The sequence below is a fragment of the Ornithorhynchus anatinus genome, chromosome 15, assembly GCF_004115215.2.
Source record: "Ornithorhynchus anatinus isolate Pmale09 chromosome 15, mOrnAna1.pri.v4, whole genome shotgun sequence".
NCBI lineage: Eukaryota > Metazoa > Chordata > Mammalia > Monotremata > Ornithorhynchidae > Ornithorhynchus > Ornithorhynchus anatinus.
The window spans coordinates 8786233-8799201 of NC_041742.1; the positions used below are offsets into that span (position 1 = coordinate 8786233).

Sequence of the window (12969 nt, forward strand, 5' to 3'; positions counted from 1 at the left end):
TCTAGCACCAGCTTACTCACTGTGCCTTGATCTCATCTATCTCACCACCGACTCCTTTCCCAAGTCCTTCCTAGAACTCCCTCCCCATCCATACACGCCAAACCACCCATCTCTCCACCTTCATCATTAAGGTCACATCCCCTCCAAGAGGTCTTCCCTGATTAAGCCCTCCTTTGTCTGGCTCCCTCTCCCTTCCGTGTCATTTATGCAAGTGGATCTGTGACCTGTGGGCATTTGATATTCACCCCACCCTCAACAGCACGACACTTATGGACATATCTATAATTTATTTATATTTTGTCTATCTCCCCCTCTAGACTGTAAGCTCTTTGTGGGCAGGGAACATGTCTACCCACACTTGTATTGTACTCTCCCAAGCATTTAGTACGGTGCTGTGCACACTTTAAGTGCTCAATTAATACCTTTAATTGGTTGCCACCTTTCCAAGGCAGCACTGAGTACAGTTCTCCATACACAGTGCTCCAACAGACAGCAGGCCCTTGATAAATACTAGGGATGATAAGAGTGAAACCTCTTGGCACTGAATTGCCTGGAATATTTGAGGAAAAAGAGGCCATTACCATTAGGCTGACTCACCCAGACCAAACCTCTCCTTGATTTATAGTGATCTGCTGTGCGACCTTAGGCAAGTCACTTAACTTCTCTGTACCTCAGTTATCTCATCGGCAAAATGGGGATTAAAATGACGAGCCCCATGTGGCTCAAGGTCTGGGTGCATTGTTCAGTACAGTTCCTGGCATACGGTAAGCCCTCAAATGCCATTAAAAAACCCAAAAAACTAAAACTCCAGAAGCCTTCCCAGAATGAACCGGGCAGTGACCAATATATTCAGCAATGTTTTGAGAATATCTGACAGACCACCCCTGTCCCCAGCCCCTACTGAAATCACATTTCCTCCAGGAAGCCTTCTCTGATCTCCCTCTGCGATTTTCCTCCCTGCTGCATCACCCATGCACTTGAGTCACTACCACTAAGTGCTTAGGTACTCACCCCACACAGTACATATAGACCAATCAATCAGTGGTATTTGTTGAGCACTTATTACGTGCTGAACACCGTACTAAGCACTGGGAGAGCAAAACACAACAATTCCCTACCCATAATCAATTTACAAACAGATATTAATATAAATAACAAAACACCATTTGCACAATGCACTGTTATAAGTGCTGGGGTCGATACATGGTCATCACGTTGTTGGCAGGGAATATGTCTATTATATTTTACTCTCTGAAAACCTGAATGCAGTGCTTTGCACACAGTAAACACTCAATAAAATACTACTGAATTCATGAATGAGTGAATCAGGCCCCACATGGGGTTCACAGTCTAAACTAGGAGGGAGAACAGGGATTGAATCCCCATTCTGCAGGTGAGGGAGCTGAGGCGCAGAGAAGTTAAGTGACCAGCTCCAAGTCAAACTGCAGCAAAGTGGAGGAGCTGGGATTAGAACCCAGGTCCTCCGATCCCCAGGCCCTGGCTCTATCCATTAGGCCATGATGCTTCGTTCGCCTGCCGGGAGACGCTGGCCGAGTCATTTCACTTCTCCGGACCTCAGTTTCGTCCCCTGTCGAAAGAAGATTCAATACCTGTTCTCCGTAAACCCTGAGTGGGACAGGGACGGCTTCCAACCTGATTATCTCACATCTACCCAACATGTCTACCAACTCTGTTGGATCGTACTCTCCCAACTGCTTAGTACAGAGCTCCGGCAAACGTTTAATAAATACAACTGATTGACTGACTACCTCACTCCTTCAGTCAATCGTATTTACTGAGCACTTCCTATGTGCAGAGCACTGAACTAAGCACTTAGAAGAGTACTACAACAATACTCGCAGACACGTTCCCTGCCCATAATGAGCTTACAGTCTAGAGGGGGAGACAGCATTAATATGAATAAAACAAACATTAATATGAATAAACGTTTGGCAAATAGTAAGCTCTTACCAGTTACCACAGTCATTATTATGATTATTCTGAGAGTCAGAGTGTGTGCTCTGAGGAAGGAAGAAAACACACTTTTTGGTCTCTTCCATCTTTTGGATTGCTGCAGACCAGCCAAGTGTAGATTTCTTCCAGGGCGTTAGACTGCCCTCAGAGCTGTGAAGTCACAGGTTTACAGTCCTAGAGATTGGAGACCTGGGTCACAAATTAAATGCTCGAAAGGCATCACCCAGCAGGAGCCTCAGAAATGCCAGCTGAAATTAATCACTCTGCTTCCAAGGGCATTTTTTCCCTCCTTTACAGCTGGGGAGAGCTGGGTCTCGAGTAGGAAATTTTCAGGTCGGCAGGCTGAACAGGTATGACTTAGCTTGGGATCACTTGCTGCTTTCAATCCCCCATGAGAAACCCATGACCCATTAGTTGAGGAGGTGTAGGATGCTGATCCGGTCTCAGGATAACAACCATAATGATGGTACTCGTTGAGCACTTACTGTGTGTCAAGCACTGTTCTAAGTGCTGGGGGAGGTACAGGCTAAGCAGGTTAGATTTAGTCCCTGTCCCTCACGGGGCTCTCACTCTTGATCCCCATTTTACAGATGAGGGAACTGAGGGACAGAGAAGTGAAGTGACTTGCCTAAGGTCACACAGCACACTAGTGGCAGATCCGGGATTAGAAGCCACATCCTTCTGACTCCCAGGCTCATCCTCTGTAATAATAATTATAGCATTTGTTAAGCACTTACCATGTGCCAAGCAGTGTGCTAAGCGCTGCAGTAGATACAAGGTAATCAGTTTGCCTCAAGTAGGGTTAACAGTCTTAATCCCCATTTTACAGATGAGTTAACTGGGATCCAGAGAACTTAAGTGACTTGCCCAAGGTCACACAGCAGACAAGTGGAGGAACTATAGGGCTTAGTACAGTGCTCTGCACACAGTAAGCGTTCAATAAATACCACAGATTGACTGATCCCTGACCCCTGAAGGGACCCCGCTTCAAACTGAGGCGTCCTCTGAAGCTCCACCCCCTTCGGACCACCTAGCCAACCCCCCAGCTCTAGACAGCCCCAAATTTGGAGATAATTAAGGGCAGGCAGGGCTGCTGCCAGGGAGGCTTGGCATGGTGCTGAAGCAGAAGGACAGAGGTAGAGGAAGTTCCAGGCAGTTGGGCACATCGCATAATTATGGGAGAAAAATTAGGCCAGAGCCTGGCTCGCTCCGACTCCGTCTGAATGATCATCGCCCTCATTAAAAAGCAACTAATTATTAGCCTGGCTCATTAGCAATTATAAATCTCCAACTCCAGAACTTCATTAAAAAATGACAACTTAGCACTTAATCACGTTACCCGGCATCCCGGGTGGCGAGGGGCCTTCAGTCACCCGGCTTCCGGCACCCAGCGGAGGCTCAGGGGTCCCCCAAAGTTTGGGGGTGACCAGTGCCTGCCCCCTCCGGTTGTGACACGGGTTTTTCTAGAGTGACTCCGCTTCTGGGCTCTTGGGATCTATTAAGGGAGTAGGGCACAGAAGGATAGGAGCAGCATGACCTAGTGGATAGACCTAGGGCCTGGAAGTCAGAAGATCTGGATTCAAATCCTGCCACCATCCCTTGTCTGGTGAGTGACCTTGGGCAAGTCACTTCACCTCTCTGGGCCTCAGTGACCTCCTATGTCAAATGGGGATTAAGATCGTGAGCCCCATGGGGGACAGGGACCGTAGACAACCTGATTTGCTTGTATCAATCCCAGCACTTAGTACAGTGATTGGTACATGGTAGGTGTTCAACAGATACCTCAATTATTAATATTATGTTGCTTCTTTCCATCAGGGAAGAATCTCTGACTCCACCTCTCTCTGGGTTGGGAGCTGGTTTAAAGGTGGAGCCACAAACAAACCAACCGGGGCCTCCCCCTCCCCAAATTCCAGCCCCTTCCTCCTCCCAAATAGCCTTCTCACCTGCCTTCTTTCTTGTCTTCTCTTTACGCTGTCATCTCCCACCCATGGCGAAGCCACGGACAAAACCTCTCCCAGAACGCCCCACCTCTATCGATAATCGTTCCGGGAGTGGATCCGTAGAGTTTTCTTGATAAAAATCCAGAAGTGGTTCATCATTGACTCCTTCCACACAGTAAACTTGAGTCTCCGTCCTCGACTCTCTCCCATGCAGCTGCTGCCCCGGTACAGGTGAGTTTTGACTTGGAACAGATTGCCTTCTCACTAACCACTGCCCAAGCTAGGAATGAAATGGGGGAGGTTTCTGCTTCACTCTCCCTCCTATAGCTGAGACTGGTAGAGTGCTGGAAACTCTGCAGGTGCACTCCTGAGAGGGATCAACTGGCTTCACTCATCCCGATTTCTCATTCCCCCCCCCACCGTGAGGTCAGTTCCATCCTATTTGGGCCTCTTGGCATTCAATCCATCAATCAATCGTATTTATTGAGCGCTTACTATGCACAAAGCACTGTACTAAGCATTTGGGAGAGTACTACACAGCAATATAACAGAAACATTCCCTTCCCACAAGGAGCTTAGAGTCTAGAGGGGGTGATAGACATTAATATAAATACACAAATGACAGATACGTACACAAGTGCCGTGAGGCGGGGAGGGGGGATGAAGAAAGAGAGCAAGTCAGGGCGAAGCAGAAGGGTGTGGAAGAAGAGGAATCAGGGATGGCATCTTGGAGGAGATGTGTTTTCAATAAGGCTTTGAAGAAGGGGAGAGTAACTGTCCATCGGAATTGAGGAGGGAGGGCGTTCCAGGACAGAGGCAGGACATGGATGAGGGGTGGGTGGCGAGACAGACGAGATGGAAGCGCAGTGAGTAGGTTGGCATTAGAGGAGTGAAGTGTGCCGGCTGGGTTGGAGTAAGAGAGTAGCAAGGTGAGGTCGTGGGGGGCAAGGGGATCGACTGCTTTATAATCAATGGTGAGGAGTTTCATTCCTTCCCATTGCCTATTCCTTTTTATGTCTGTTACCTGTGTGCAAGGTTTCTCTCTCTATATGCCCCGGATTTCCCCTCAGATAAGAAGCACGCACTGCCCCAGGTTTGTTTCTATCCCTGTCAGCTTCTGGTTCCGGACCTCATATACCACCTGCCCTCAATCAATATTAAAGCCTCTCAATAGCTTGTGAGTCACAGCTGGGGGGAAGCAGTGTGGCCTAGTAGAAAGAGCCTGGGCCTGGGAGTCAGAGGACCTGGGAGTCGGAGGACCTGGGTTCTAATCTCCCTCTACCCCTGCCTGCTGGTGACCTTGGACAAATCACTTCACTTTGCTCATCTGTAAGAGGGGGCTAAGTGCTATTCCAATCAATCTGTGAGCAGAGGCACTGTACTAAGCAAGTACGCCAGAGTTAGAAGATGTGAAACCTGCCCTCGAGGACCTAATAATAATAATGTTGGTATTTGTTAAGCGCCTACTAGGTGCAGAGCACTGTTCTAAACGCTGGGGTAGACACAGGGGAATCAGATTGTCCCACGTGGGGCTCACAGTCTTAATCCCCATTTTACAGATGAGGTAACTGAGGCACGGAGAAGTTAAGTGACTTGCCCACAGTCACACAGCTGATAAGTGGCAGAGTGGGGATACGAACCCATGACCTCTGACTCCAAAGCCCGTGCTCTTCCCACTGAGCCACGCTGCTTCTCTAATGAGCCTGTTGTGGGCAAGGAATGTGTCTGGTTAGTGTTACAGTGTACTCTCCTAGGTGCTTAGTACAGTGCTCTGCACACGGTATGCGCTCAATAAATACAATTGAATGAATCAATAGTAAGGGAGGCAGGCATCAAAACGGAATTACAGTCAGGGAACTTGCCAACTCCTCTCCTTTGTAACTTTTTCCTCCCAAGTCTGGGAGACTGCAAGCCTCCAAAGAGCAGGGATCATGTCTTTTCCTTAATAATAGTAACAATAATAATAACGATAACAACAACAACAAGAATGTACTTGTTAAGCACTGTTCTAAGTGCTGTGGGAGATACAAACTTATCAGGTTAGGAGTGGCAGAGGTCTGGGGTTTTAATCAGGTTTGTTAAGGTCTTAGTCCTTAACAAATACCACACTTATTATTATTCTTCAATCAATACTATTTATCGAGTGCTTCCTGTGTGCAGACCGCTATACTAAACACTTGGGAGAGTATAATATAACTGACACGATCCCTACCCATACAGTGTACATGCAGAGGCGGTCATTACAGCAGATTAGGAATGGAGGAAATAGTAGTGTATAAGAATATTTACCTAAGTGCTGTGAGGCTTCGGTGAATATCACAATGCTTACGTAGTAATAATAATAATAATTGCGGTATCTGTTAAGTCCTTACTATGTACCAGGCACTGTACTAAGAGCTGGGGTAGATACAAGATAATCAAGTTGGATACAGTCCCTGTGCCACATGGGGCTCACAATCTCAATCCCCATTTCTCAGATGTGAGAACAGGCACAGAGAAGTGATTTGCCCACCGTCACACAGTAGACAACTGGCAGAGAGAGGATTAGAACCCAGGTCCTCCTGACTCCCACACCTGGGCTCTGTCCACTACACACGAGTCAAAGGCAGAGTCGATGCAGAGGGGAGGGAAGAGAGGCGAAATGGGGAAGGCCTCCTGGGGGAGATGTGATTTTAGGAGGGGTTTGAATGATAATAATGTTGGCATTCGTTAAGCACTTACTATGCGCAGAGCACTGTTCTAAGCGCTGGGGTAGACACAGGGGAATCAGATTGTCCCACGTGGGGCTCACAGTCCTAATCCCCATTTTACAGATGAGGTAAGTCAGGCACAGAGAAGTTAAGTGACTTGCCCACAGTCACACAGCTGACAAGTGGCAGAGCCGGAATTTGAACCCAAGACCTCTGACCCCAAAGCCCGTGCTCCTTCCACTGAGCCACGCTGCTTCTCCATTTGAAGGCGGGGAGAGTCATGGTCTATCAGATACCAAGTGAGAGAGCGTTCTAGACCCGAGGTAAGATGGAGGTGAGGGGTCGGCGGCAAGATAGATGAGGTCCAGTACAGAGGTTTAAACTCTGAGCCTTCCCGTGACTTCTGACCGTCAAGGTCCGAGAGCCCTAAGCAGAGGCTATGTTTGAGCATGGCTTCCTGCTTGCTCCAAGCACCGCCTCTCAACAACCTGACAGATAATTGGCCCCTAAATCCCCACGGGGAGAGCGGGGAGGGTGAGTGGGGGGGGGAAAAAAATGATGGTGGCGGAACTGAGGCTTAAAAAATGATATCACCTTCCCTGACACCGTAATTGCTCCTTTTTCTTGAGATTTAGTGTAGCTCTCCCATCTTTAAACGGTCGCCGGTTATTTTAAGGAATTGTGGGCCCCCTCTCCCATTATTTCTCCACGCCGGAGCTGCCAGGCTACCACTAGATAGGTGCCCTCTGCACCTCTCCCTCTGGAAAATGAAAATCCCTCGGGGACGGAGGTGGGGAAGCAATGGATGGAGCCGTGGATTATCCCAGAGGCCTTTGGGGCTCTGGCTCCGTGATCTATCAATCAATCGATCAATGACTGGAGAGAGCACAGGTCCGGGAGTCAGAAGGACCTGGGTTCCAATGCAGCTCTGCCCCTTGTCTGCTGTGTGATCTTGGGCTCCCTGAGTATATGTTAAGAGCTTCCTACGTGCCAGGCAGTGTACTAAGCGCTGGGTAGATACAAGTTAATGAATTGGACACAGTCCAACTCTTAAGGAGTCTTCGGATACAATGGGCCTAGTGGAAAGTGCACAGGGCTGGGAGTCACAGGACGTAGGTTCTAATCTTTGCTCTGCCACACACCTGCTGTGGCACCTCGGGCAAGTCACCTATCTCCTCTGGGCCTCCATTCCCTCATCTGCAAAATGGGGATTCATTCAGTCCTATCTGTTGAGCACCTACGATGTGCAAAGTACCGTACGAACCTGTTCTCCTTCCTACTTAGAGTGTAAGCCCCTTGTGGAACCTAGTTATCAGACATCTACCCCAGCTTAGTACAGTGTTTGGCACATTAGTAAGGGCTTAATACTGCTATAATTACTATTATGACTAAAACAATGCCCCCCACCTCAATATTCCATTTCCTACAATTCGGGTGGGCAGGCGACACATGGACACTTGGACCGCAACATGACGACTTCCTTTCTTGGTATCTGGGATTTCATTTCACACCCTGGAATCCCTGGTTACGGCCAAACGGTACGTCCAAACCGCGTGCATCACCGATGCCATGGCAACGAGCCAGGATGCCATCCGCAAACCACCTTGTCCTTATACCACAAAATGCCACTTTTGACTCCCAGCACTAAACCAGTCCCCCCGGGCAGCCTGTGGCCAATTCTAAGCTCTGGGGATACACATCACACAGAGTCAGGATTCCTGCCTTCAAAGAGCTGACGGAATAGAGCACGGACCAGAATGAGAATCACGTCATTCATTCTTTCATTCATTCAACTGTATTTATTGAGCGCTTATCATGTGCAAAGCACAGTACTAAGCGCTTGGGAGACTGCGATAAAAAAGACACGTTCCCTGCCCACAACCAGTGTACAGTCTCAGGAAGGTGTCCTACACCATCAGAAAGAAAAAAAATAATAAATTGACCGAGATTGGGGCAGGAAAAAAAAAATTACGGACCGACCTCATCGGGACTCTAAACCATAAGCTCCATGTGGGCAGGGAACGTGTCTACCGACTCTGTTGTACTGTCCTCTCCCAAGTGCTTAACATAGTGCCCCACACACAGTAAACGCTCAATAAATACCACTGATCGCTCCGTAGCCAAATTGTCTCTATGCAGGAGGTTTTTCAAAGTCTTCAACGAGACGTCGGCAGCTCTTTAACTCCAGCTGCGAGAACTGTGCAAAACAGTAACAGAGATTCACCAACCTCCAACGCGCGCCAGCACAAAACCCGGCCATTAATCCAAGAACTCAGCATCCAATGCTGCCGGCAACGGCGCACCTTCATGCAAAGCTTTATTACCACTCCCCCGGCCCTTCTGAGGGTGCCTGAACCCATGAATGGAGAAGGCTTCCCCATCACATGGTCGGTCACGCTTTATTCTCCCTCTACCCTAATGGCTGTATCAATATTATCTCTCCGGCGACGTGCTCTGTGACAGATATATTAATGGCACGCCTTGTACGCCGCAAGGAGCCCCCGGCGAAAGGACACGCATAAGTTAAGGAATTAAAACAAACAGCTCAACTCTGCTTGCCGGCACCCAGGGTGGGAGCGTTGAAAGTCTCTCCCCCGGGGAGGGTGAGCGGAGACTGTAATTTTTCCGGCATTGATCCGTGCGTTTTTCATTTGCAGAGCTCTTCGCTGGGAGCGGCCGGGAGCAAGCGGAGTGTGCCGGGATGAATATGGAGGGACACCTTGGCTTCCAGCAGGCAGTTGTTATGCAGTGGGCCTGACCAAAGGAGAACAGCGTGGCCTAGTGGAAAGAGCCTGGGCCTTGGAGTCAGAGCACCTGGGTTCTCATTATTATTATCATTATTATTATTAAATGCTTACTATGTGCCAGGCACTCTAATATACGCTAAGGTGGATACCAGCAAATCGAGTTGGACACAGTCCCTGCCCCACATGGGACTCACAGTCTTCATCTCCATTTCACAGATTCTAGACTATGAGCCTGTTGTTGGGCAGGGATTGTCTCTACCTGTTATCGAATTGTATTTTCCAAGCGCTTAGTACAGTGCTCCGCACCCAGTAAGCGCTCAATACATACAATTGGATGAATGTATGAATAATGTAGCTGAGGCCCAGCAAAGTGAAGTGACTTGCCCAAGGTGATGCAGCAGACAGGTGGAGTCAGGATTAGAACTCAGGTCCTTTGGCTCTGCCACTTGTCTGCTGGGTGACCTTGGGCAAGTCATTTCACTTGTCTGTACCTGAGTTCCCTCATCTGCAAAATTCATTCACTCAATTTTATTTATTGAGCGCTTACTGTGAGCAGAGTACCGTACTAAGTGCTTGGGAGAGTAGCAGCGTGGCTCAGTGGCAAGAGGCCAGGCTTGGGAGTCAAAGGTCATGAGTTCGAATCCCAGCTCCGCCGCTTGCCAGCTGTGTGACTTTGGGCAAGTCACTTAACTTCTCTGTGCCTCAGTTACTTCATCTGTAAAATGGGGATTAAAACTGTGAGCCCCACGTGGGACGACCTGATCACCTCGTATCCCCCCAGCGCTTAGAACAGTGCTTTGCACATAGTAAGCGCTTAACAAATACCACCATTATTCATATAACGGTAAACGGACACATTCCCTGCCCACCACGAGCTTACAGTCTAGAAGGGGAGACAGACGTGTATATAAAGAAATAAGCGATAGATATGGACCTAAGTGCCGTGGGGACGTTGGCCGGGGGGAGATGAATAAGAGGAGAAAGTCAGGGCGACACAGAAGGGAGTGGGAGAAGAGGAAAGGAGGGCTTAGTCAGGGAAGGCCTCTTGGAGGAGATGGGCCTTCATTAAGGCTTTGAATCAGGGGAAGAGTAATCGTCTGTCTGATTTGAGGAGGGAGGTCGTTCCAGGCCAGAGGCAGGACACGGGCGAGGAGTCGGCGGCAAGATAGACGAGATGCAAAACGACGGTTCAATCCCTGTGCTCCCTCCTACTTAGACTGTGAGCCCCACGTGGAACCTGATTATCTTAAATCTTCCTCAGCGCTTAGTAGCGTGCTTGGCACATACTAAGTGCTTAACAAATACTACTATTATGAAGAATTCTGGAGGAGATGGCTTTGAAGGGACGGAGGGAGGAAGCTTAATCAATCACGTCTATTGAGTGCTTACTATATATGGTCTTTATTAAGTGCTCACTATGTGTCAATGTGTTCTAAACACTGGGGTAGACACAAATTAATCAGGTGGGACCCTTTTGTCCCACATGGGGCTCACAAGTCAAGGGTGAGGGAGAACAGGTATCCCCATTTCACAGCTGAGGAAACGGAGGCCCATGGCAGTTAAGCGGCTTGGCCCAGATCACACAGCAGGCAAGTGGCGGAGTGGGGATTAGAACCCAGGTCCTCTGGCTCCCAGGCCCGGGCTCTATCCACAGGCCACCTTGCTTCCCAGGGGTCGGCAAGGATTCCTCTAGAAGAAGAGAGGAAAATGAATTACAAGGGACTGCTTCCATTTCATTCATCAGTGGGTCTCACTTCATCTGAATTCTATTTCCATCCGGCCCTTCCTTTGACCGGGGCTGCTTCAGCCAATAACCTCCCTCCGCTTCCCGACCCAGGCAGGCCACAGTCGACCCCCTCGCCACCGTCATCACTCACAACGAATTCTAACATTTCCACCCTACGCCATTCTCCGATTACGAACCGCCGGCTAATGATTTCAAACTTAGCTGTAGCTCTAATCGGTCGCCGGGAACGGTTTTCAAAAATCAAAGTAACTCGGCCCAATCCGACACAGATCGATTCTCCCAGGGTCCAGAATGGTGTCAACTCGCGAGCGCAAAACAATGCTCTTGGGGTGAGTTAAATTGCAAGCTTCACGGGAAATGGGAAATGGTTTCACAGCCAACCTGTGGCCTCGTGGAAAGAACACAGGAGTGGGAGTCGAAGGACCTGGCTTCTAATTTACTTAGTAGAGAAGCAGAGTGGCTTAGTGGAAAAGCACGGACTTGGGAGTCAGAGGTCGTGGGATCTAATCCCAACTCTGTCACTTGTCAGCTGTGTGATTTTGGGCAAGTCACTTAACTTCTCTGTGCCTCAGTTACCTCATTTGGAAAATGGGGATTAAGACTGCGAGCCCCACATGGGACAATCTGATAACCTTGTATCTCCCCCAGCGCTTAGAATAGTGCTTGGCATATAGTAAACGCTTAACAAATACCATCATTATTATTATTAATCCCTGCTCTGTCCATTGCTTGCTGTGTGACCTTGGGCAATTCACTTAACTTCTCTGAGCCTCAGTTTCCTCAACTGTAAAATGAGGATTCTACTTGTTCTCTCTCCTACTTAAGACCCATGAACCCCCCTGCAGGGCAGGGATTGTGTCCAACCTGATTAATTCATACTTACCAAAGTGCTTAGAACAGTGTTTGACACGTACTAAGTGCTTAACAAGTACCATCAAACAAACAAACCTCTAGTCATTCCTTCCTGTTCACTCCCTTTTTTCAGCCTTGTGCCTACTCTGTCTGGGTGTACCCCACCCTCTCCTTTTCTCCCAGAGCAAACTGGGAGTCAACCCTCTCCCCCGCCCTGTTCCATCTCTGCTGTGTGTCATCAGGTAGGTCACTTACCCTCTCTGGTCCTTGGTTTCAGCATCTGTAGCAAGGGGATCAGTCGGGTGACTTTGGGCAAGTCACCTATCCTTTCTGTTCCTCAGTTTCATTGTCTGGACTGTGGGGTTCAGATTTCTCGTCCTCTCCTTTCCTCGCAGACTTGCCGGGTTCCCAAATAAAAGCTGGAGAGAGAAAGAGACAGTAAAAAGTCAGTCAAAGAATTACTGGGGTTATGGGGAAGATCAACTGCCCCAGTCAGTCGACTGAGCTTATTTATTGAGCACTTCCTGTGTACAGAACACTGTACCGAGTGCTTGGAAGAGTAGACTACAACAGAGATGGTAGGCCTGGTCCTTGCTTACTGTCTAGATGAGCTTTTTCTTTTGCTCAGTCCCAACGGAAGTAATCAATCAATGGTATTTATTGAACGCTTACCATGTGCAGAGCACTGTGTAACAGAGTTGGCAGATACGTTCCCTGCCCACGCACATTGAATGCCGAAAAGAAATGCATCACCGGTCCCAAGGGAGTCCTGCAGTCCGACCAAATAGTCCTGCCTCAGTTTCCCCAACTGGATCTGCATTGCGAGGTACCCGCTCTGGGAACTGGATCTGAGATCCAGGCTGAGCTGCGCCATCCCAAGCTCTCGGAGGCACCTCAGTCTGGAAGAAGTACAACTATCCACCCCAGTGCTTAGTACAGTGCCTGGCACATAGCGCGTGACAAATATCACTGTTATTACTAGCTTTATTAGTATTCGTTGAGTCCCTCATAAGCAC

At 48.7% G+C, this 12969-nt stretch overlaps 1 long non-coding RNA gene across 2 annotated transcripts in view; it reads right to left on the bottom strand.

Annotated features, from left to right (window-relative positions):
* The window catches only part of LOC120638850, a 198734-nt gene that overhangs the window by 86398 nt on the left and 99367 nt on the right, over positions 1-12969 (bottom strand). For both annotated transcript variants that reach the window (XR_005660853.1, XR_005660852.1), the window contains exon 2: positions 12209-12372. This is a non-coding gene — a long non-coding RNA (uncharacterized LOC120638850). The remainder of the gene's footprint in view (positions 1-12208; positions 12373-12969) is intronic.